This window comes from Schistocerca serialis, chromosome 1 (assembly GCF_023864345.2).
Source record: "Schistocerca serialis cubense isolate TAMUIC-IGC-003099 chromosome 1, iqSchSeri2.2, whole genome shotgun sequence".
NCBI classification, from domain to species: domain Eukaryota; kingdom Metazoa; phylum Arthropoda; class Insecta; order Orthoptera; family Acrididae; genus Schistocerca; species Schistocerca serialis.
The window spans coordinates 478,657,151-478,664,295 of NC_064638.1; the positions used below are offsets into that span (position 1 = coordinate 478,657,151).

The following is a 7,145-nucleotide window of genomic DNA, read 5'->3' on the forward strand; positions in this document are numbered from 1 at the left end:
AGAAATACATTTATACATATTTCGTGAAAAAACTTACGTACAATTGACGAAATCGTGTGTTCAGAAGCACTCTCGGACTAGAGCGTGTATCAGTAGGATCGGGAGCTGACACCAGAGTGACCATTTTACCCATCCAAGTCTCTATCCCACAATTATATAGAAATTCCATGACGTGATATGCTCATAGTCTTTGTCATTCTTAGCATTCGTTAAATAGAAGTGTATTTATTGTTAATATCTTCATATTCAAGGAGAGTTTTCTCGTTTCAAAATACACGCATCTAAAAAAGATTTGCATCACCTCAGTTCCGGAACCTCTACAGAAAATTGGAATGGAGATCAACATAAACATCATTCCCGCCCTTTTATTTGCTCATCAAAACCACGCATTGCATGTTGTACCACCATACAGCGATACCTTCAGAGGTGGTGGTCCAGATTGCTGTACACACAGGTACCTTTAATAACCAGTAGCACGTCCTCCTGCATTGTATTCGTCTTGGCATACTATCCACCAGTTCATCAAGGCACTGTTGGTCCAGATTGCGATTCGGCGTAGATCCCTCAGAGTGGTTGGTGGGTCACGTCGTCCACAAACAGCCCTTTCCAATCTATTCCAGACATGTCCGAAAGGGTTCATGTCTGGAGAAAATTCTGGCCACTGTAGTCGAGCGAGGTTGTTATCCTGAAGGAAGTCATTCGCAACATGTGCACGATGGGGACGCGAATTGCTGTCCATGAAGACGAATGCCTCGCGAATATGCTGCAGATATGGTTGCACTATCGGTCGGAGGATGGCATGCACGTATCGTACAGCCGTTACGGCGCCTTCCATGACCACCAGCGGCGTACATCGGCCCCACAAAATGCCATCCCAAAACAGCAAGGAACCTCCACCTTGCTGCACTCGCTGGACAGTGTGTCCAAAGCGTTCAGCGTGACCGGGTTGCCTCCAAACACATCGCCGATTATTGTCCGGTTGAAGGCATATGCGACATTCATCGGTGAAGAGAACGTGATGCCAATCGTGAGCGGTTCATTCGGAATGTTGTTGGGCTCATCTGTACCGCGCTGCATGGTGTCATGGTTGCGAAGATGGACCTCGCCACGGACGTCGAGAGTGAAGTTGCGCATCATGCACCCTACAGCGCACAGTTTGAGTCGTAACACGACGTCCTGTGGCTGCACAAAAAGCATTATTCAACATGGTGGCGTTGCTGTCAGAGTTCCTCCGAGCCATAATCCGTGGGTAGCGGTCATCCACTGCGGTAGTAGCCCTTGGGCGGCCTGAGCGAGGTGTGTCATCGACAGTTCTGTCTCTCTGTATCTCCTCCATGTCCGAACAACACCACTTTGGTTCACCAAGAGACGCGTGGACACTTCCCTTGTTGAGAGCCCTTCCTGGCACAAAGTAACAATGCAGACGCGATCGAACCGCAGTATTGATCGTCTACCCATGGCTGAGCTACAGACAACACGAGAAGTGTACCTCCTTCCTGGTGGTACTGGAACTGATCGGCTGTCGGAATCCCTCCACCTAGTAGGCGCCACTGACGCATGGTTGTTTACATCTTTGGGCGGTTTTAGTGACATCTCTGAACAGTCAAAGGTACTGTATCTGTGATACAATATCCACAGTCAACGTCTATCTTCAGGAGTTCTGGGAAGCGGAGTGATACAAAACTTTTTTGATCTTTCATAACTCGTTTACATACAGAAACAAGCATAATTTTATTCATTATTGACATAGTTCACTCGTTGTTATCGTAACAATTTACTACGGCTTTTAGAAGGCTTTCCACGAGACAGTACACAGAGAATGCAACATTGGTTAGATGATTACAGAAAGAAATGATTACAGAAAGAACACAGAAAAATAGGTACGAATACTAGAAAGCTTACTAAAGCGTATACTGAAACTAAGTGAACTAACTTTGTGTCCCTATCTCATCGGCGTTTGCAACGTTGGGGCACCCCATCAAACTGGCATTGCGGCGGCGCCTTGTGATAATGCGGCTCACTCACTGTGCTCAACACTCGGGTGGAGACATCCTTCTCTATGTCTAGCAACAAGTCTTTACTCAAGCGCTTACACTTCCGTTGCCTAGCTGTACGTCTTAACTCCTCCATCGCCTCGAAGCAATTGTCTTCAATTTCAGCGCTCTGAAACTTCGGTGTTACTGCTAGAGCAGGACTCTCGCCAGCCAATAAAAGAAGACATAGAGATTTACGTTCAGTAAAGTTTTACTAATAAGGTTTTTCAATCTCCTACCCTTGCGGATTTCTTTATTATTAACGAACAGTGTTGTTGCGGGAGGGAAAAGCTGGAGGGCTCCAGGATACGACTCCGAAGCAGACAAATGAGAGAGAAACGCATGAAAAAGTGCAAAATGCCATAAAGTAACAGAATAAACCATTAGCAATGCTTGCTTTAGAAATTTAAACAGAACGCTTTGCCCTGCTTGGCCACTGAGGCAAACCAAGATTCTCACTCTGGGCTCTGGAAAGTGACACCTGGCTAAATTACTAATGCTGTGTTCGTATCTAGAACCTGAAGAAGACGACCAAGAATGTCCGTACAGAAGCCTTCCAAAGCTCCAGTGTATGTCCAGATAGGAACTGACCGGACGTGGACACAACACCTGTTGTAGCGCTGCAACAAAAGCAGAGAAATTAAAGGCGCTTATGGTGAGCGGTACGGAAGAGCCACGAAACCTGCATCCAAACATTTCAGATGGTGATGAAGAACTCAAATTGACCAATCAGGTGATTTCTGACGTTCCCGAAGGTAGTGTTATAGGCCGTTTGATATTCCTTACCTATATAAATGATTTAAGGGACAATCTGAGCAGCCGTCTTAGGTTGTATGCGGATGATGTTCTGGATTATCGACTAGTAAAGTCATCAGAAGATCAAAGCAAGTTGAAAAACGATTTAGAAAAGATATCTGCATGGTGCAAAAGTTGATAATTGACCATAAACAACGAAAAGTGTGAGGTTATCCACATGACTGCTAAAAGGAATCCGTTAGACTTCGGCTAAATGATAAATAAGCCAAATCTAAAGGCCTTAAATTCAACTAAATACCTAGGAATTACAATTACAAACAACTTAAATTGGAAGGAACCCATAGAAAATTTTGTGGGGAAGTCTAACCGAAGAGTGCGTTTTATTGTCAGGACACTTAGAAAATGTAGCAGATCTACTAAAGGGACTGTCTACACTACGCTTGTCCGTCCTCTTTTAGAATACTGCTGCGCGGTTTGGGATCCCTACCACATTGGACTGACGGATTACATTGAGAAAGTTCAAAGAAGGGCAGCACAATTTGAATTATCGCGAAATAGTGGAGAGAGTGTCGCTGAAATGATACAGGATTTGGGGTCGACAATATTAAAACAAATGTGTTTTTCGTTGCGGCGGAATATTCGCCAACTTTCTCCTCTGAATGCGAAAATATTTTGCTGACGCCGACTTACATATGAAGAAACGATCATCGTAATATAATAAGGGAAATCGGAGCTCGCACAGAAAGATATAGATGTTCGTTTTTTACTCGCGCTGTGAGAGACTGGAATGAAAGAGAATAATTGTGAAGGTGGTTCGATGAAACCTTTGCCAAGCATTTAAATGTGATTTGTAGAATACCCATGTAAATATAGATGTAAGTCTTTCTCCTGTGGGAGTACACTGTTGAACTTTATAAGAGATGGAAGACTCCACCTTAAAGGCCACTCAGGCTACTAATTTGGAACACGCTGAATCAGCAATAAGTGGTATACTTCTGAATGCGTCCATCTCTGGTCACAACCGCAAGACGGCCTCCTCCACACGGCTGTCAAGGGGAATGCTAGCTGACTCCTGCACATAGTCTGCCGGCTGTCGACGAACTAACCGTCGCCTTATAATGAAGTGTCATTGTTCCTGTCGATTTTTCGTTTGCCTCAAACAAGCAATAACTGAAAACGTGGAAACTTTCGGTGAGAATTATCATTGATATAATTGGTATCTGGCTATAGTCTAAATAGAACTATTATGTAAAAGTATATTGACTAAGATGCGCTCTATTCATTTTCTTGCAGGAGACATTTTATCAAATGGCTCTGAGCACTATGGGACTCAACTGCTGTGGTCATAAGTCCCCTAGAACTTAGAACTAATTAAACCTAACTAACCTAAGGACATCACACACATCCATGCCCGAGGCAGGATTCGAACCTGCGACCGTAGCAGCCCCGCGGTTCCGGACTGCGCGCCTAGAACCACAGACATTTTATCCCTCTGCTTATTAAAGTAATTACAAATGTCATGCTGAAGTGCTCTCATGTTGTAATTAAAAAGTGTAATCAACATTAACTAAATTGCTTCAATATTTGGTGTCATATCCCGACACGAATGGGTAGGTCATTTGCGGAAACCATGCGCCGTGTGGAAATCACGGTGCAGGTTGAGTCGACAGGCGTGAACATAAGAGGAAGCGATGTTACGCCTCGAAGTAACGAGCCCTGAAACCAGTAACAGCCCAAATCGATTTAGACGCAGCACACCCATAGTTTCAAATCGAAGGACTCCAGAAAGTGAGGTAACTTTTGTATTTGGGAATCGGTGTGCAAAGACTTCAGCAACAAGAAACAAACTGTTGATCCACACGACGGGGCGTGTGTTTACTTCCTGTAATGGACTACGACTCTTCCCATGTGAAGCATTTGCTGCAACATCGGTGTCGCGACCACCGCAGGAAGGATTAGCTCCTACACAAAAACTTCCACCGCAACTCCCTGTATCTACGCTGCGGCGTTGGATGGATATTAGGTAACGGATTTCCATCATTAAAATATTTAGCGTATAGTGTATTAGATACTACACCATAAATTTCTCATATTATCATATTTTTACTTCGATTTGAATTATAGGCCTTGATTTACTATCGAATTACTATATCATTTCTCTCTTTGTTGTAGATTCTTCGTTTCATGGCACACATTAAGAACGAAAAACACCTTGAAACAGTAAGACTAGAAAACATTCTTGTAACAGAATGCGTAGGCAGTTAAAAAACTGAAGTCACTTATTCATCTCTGACATAAATAAAAAGTTTCACTTATTAAGTGCAATACTCACCGTTGAACGGACAATCATTTGCTAAACCGTTTCACTATAGAGAACTTGTATGGAATGTTAAGAATCTCAATGTGGGGTATCCTATATAGCTATCAATGAACTTGAAAAATCATGGTTTCTTTCTAAATTGCATCTACGTCACTTTAAATATGCCATTATTTATTTGCTTGACGCATGAAAAAATGGAATCTACAACATGCATAGCTTATGCACACAGTGACAAAAAATGAGAAGCACCAAGAAGCAGTCGGATGTCAATTTAACTTCGTACGCTTACAAGTGCATGTACACGATTACAGCTGCAATTCTCAGTGACAGGTAGAACGGCGTTAAGAGTGCGATAGTGTTGTTCGTGATTAGCTGCCTTACTAGATGTGACACGGCATATAATGGACGTGAACAGCGTCAGATGCTGAATGATAACTGTGAATGACAAGGAGATGACGTGCACTCGTATGAGACAGCGTTGTCACGAACTGACAGATTTAAAGGAGCGTAATTGTGGGCCTCCATTTGGTTGGCCAGTCGAATCGCGCAATACCGAGATTTGGGTGGGGCATTCGGATGTGACAGTGGCCCGATGTTGGACGGCGTAGGAGCGTGAGGGCAGTCAAACTCCACGTCTGACCATCACAAACAGGGATCGTCACGTTGTGCAACCCCTTCACATCTGCTCCTGGCGTCCCACAACAAGTAACGGACTCCCTCGAAAATTGTTTGTCATCCCACATCAGTAGGACACAACCAGCAGCCGGATTGGGGAATTACTGTCCAATTCGTAGGCTGCCGCTAGCACCACAACACAAACAGCTGCGTTTCGAGTTGAGCTGTGTGTGCTAATGAGTGGTATCTCGTTGTGTTCAGCAGTGAATCGCAGTTCTGCAATATCCCGAATGGCCCTCGTCGGCGTCTATGGCGGCGACCTGGGGACAGGTCCCGTTCTCTCAACGTTTTGGAGAAGTACAGCCGTGTTACTCTTGGGGTCATAGTATGGGGAGATTTGGGTTATGAGTTCAGGTGATGGTTGGTTGATGGTTCAAGTCGCTCTGAGCACTATGGGACTAAACTTCTGAGGTCATCAGTCCCCTAGAACTTAGAACTATTAAAACCTAACTCACCTAAGGACATCAGACACATATATGCCCGAGGCACAATTCGAACCTGCGACCGTAGCGGTCGCGCGGTTCCAGGCTGTAGCGCGTAGAACCGCTCGGCCACTCCGGCCGGCTGGTTGGTTGACGTTGAGGGAAGTTACTTCACGGACATCCTATTTTCTCGTGTGTAACCTCTCATGTAATAGTACAGTGGTGCTATTTTTCAACAGGCAAATGCTTGTCCACACATCGTACGTGTCTTTGTGAATTGTGTGCGTGATGTTGAGGTACTGTCGTGGTCGGGAAGATGCGAGTATCTGTCCCTGATAAACATGTACGGGTCAGCTCGGATGTCGTCACCATTTCTGTGACAGTATCCAGGATATCAGGGACCAAGTCAGAATTGTTGTTGGTCAGCTTGCTTCAGAAAACGATACAACGGCTTTGTATCACACTTCTCAGATGAATCAGTGCAAGCATCTGGACCAGTAGGGTTCCTTGCAAATTTGACTAGATTTTGTAATCTGTGCCAACGGCCTTGCCGCAGTGGTAACACCGGTTCCCGTCGGATCACCGAAGTTAAGCGCTGTCAGGCTGGGCTAGCACTTGGATGGGTGACCATCCAGTCTGCCTAGCGCTGTTGGCAAGCGGGGTGCACTGAGCCCTTGTGAGGCAAACTGAGGGGCTACTTGTCTTGTCCCTCCATATCCGCATCCAGTGACGCCAGTCGGCTGAGGATGACACGACGGCATGTTTGGGAGGAGTTTTGTAATCAGTGACGTAACATCACATACAAAATTCCTTCAGCCTATGAAGCCTCATTTCTTTCCCCTCTTAACTTCTCGATGCTTCACCTTTTTTTTGCTAGTCAGTGTACATAGAACAACACATTTATAAATGGTGGAACATGTCACATTTACAAACCTGTGT

At 44.8% G+C, this 7,145-nt stretch overlaps 1 pseudogene; it reads left to right on the forward strand.

Moving 5' to 3' along the window:
* Positions 1-6,743: 6,743 nt before the first annotated feature.
* On the forward strand, positions 6,744-6,861 carry LOC126427798 (5S ribosomal RNA; annotated as a pseudogene).
* Positions 6,862-7,145: the final 284 nt, after the last annotated feature.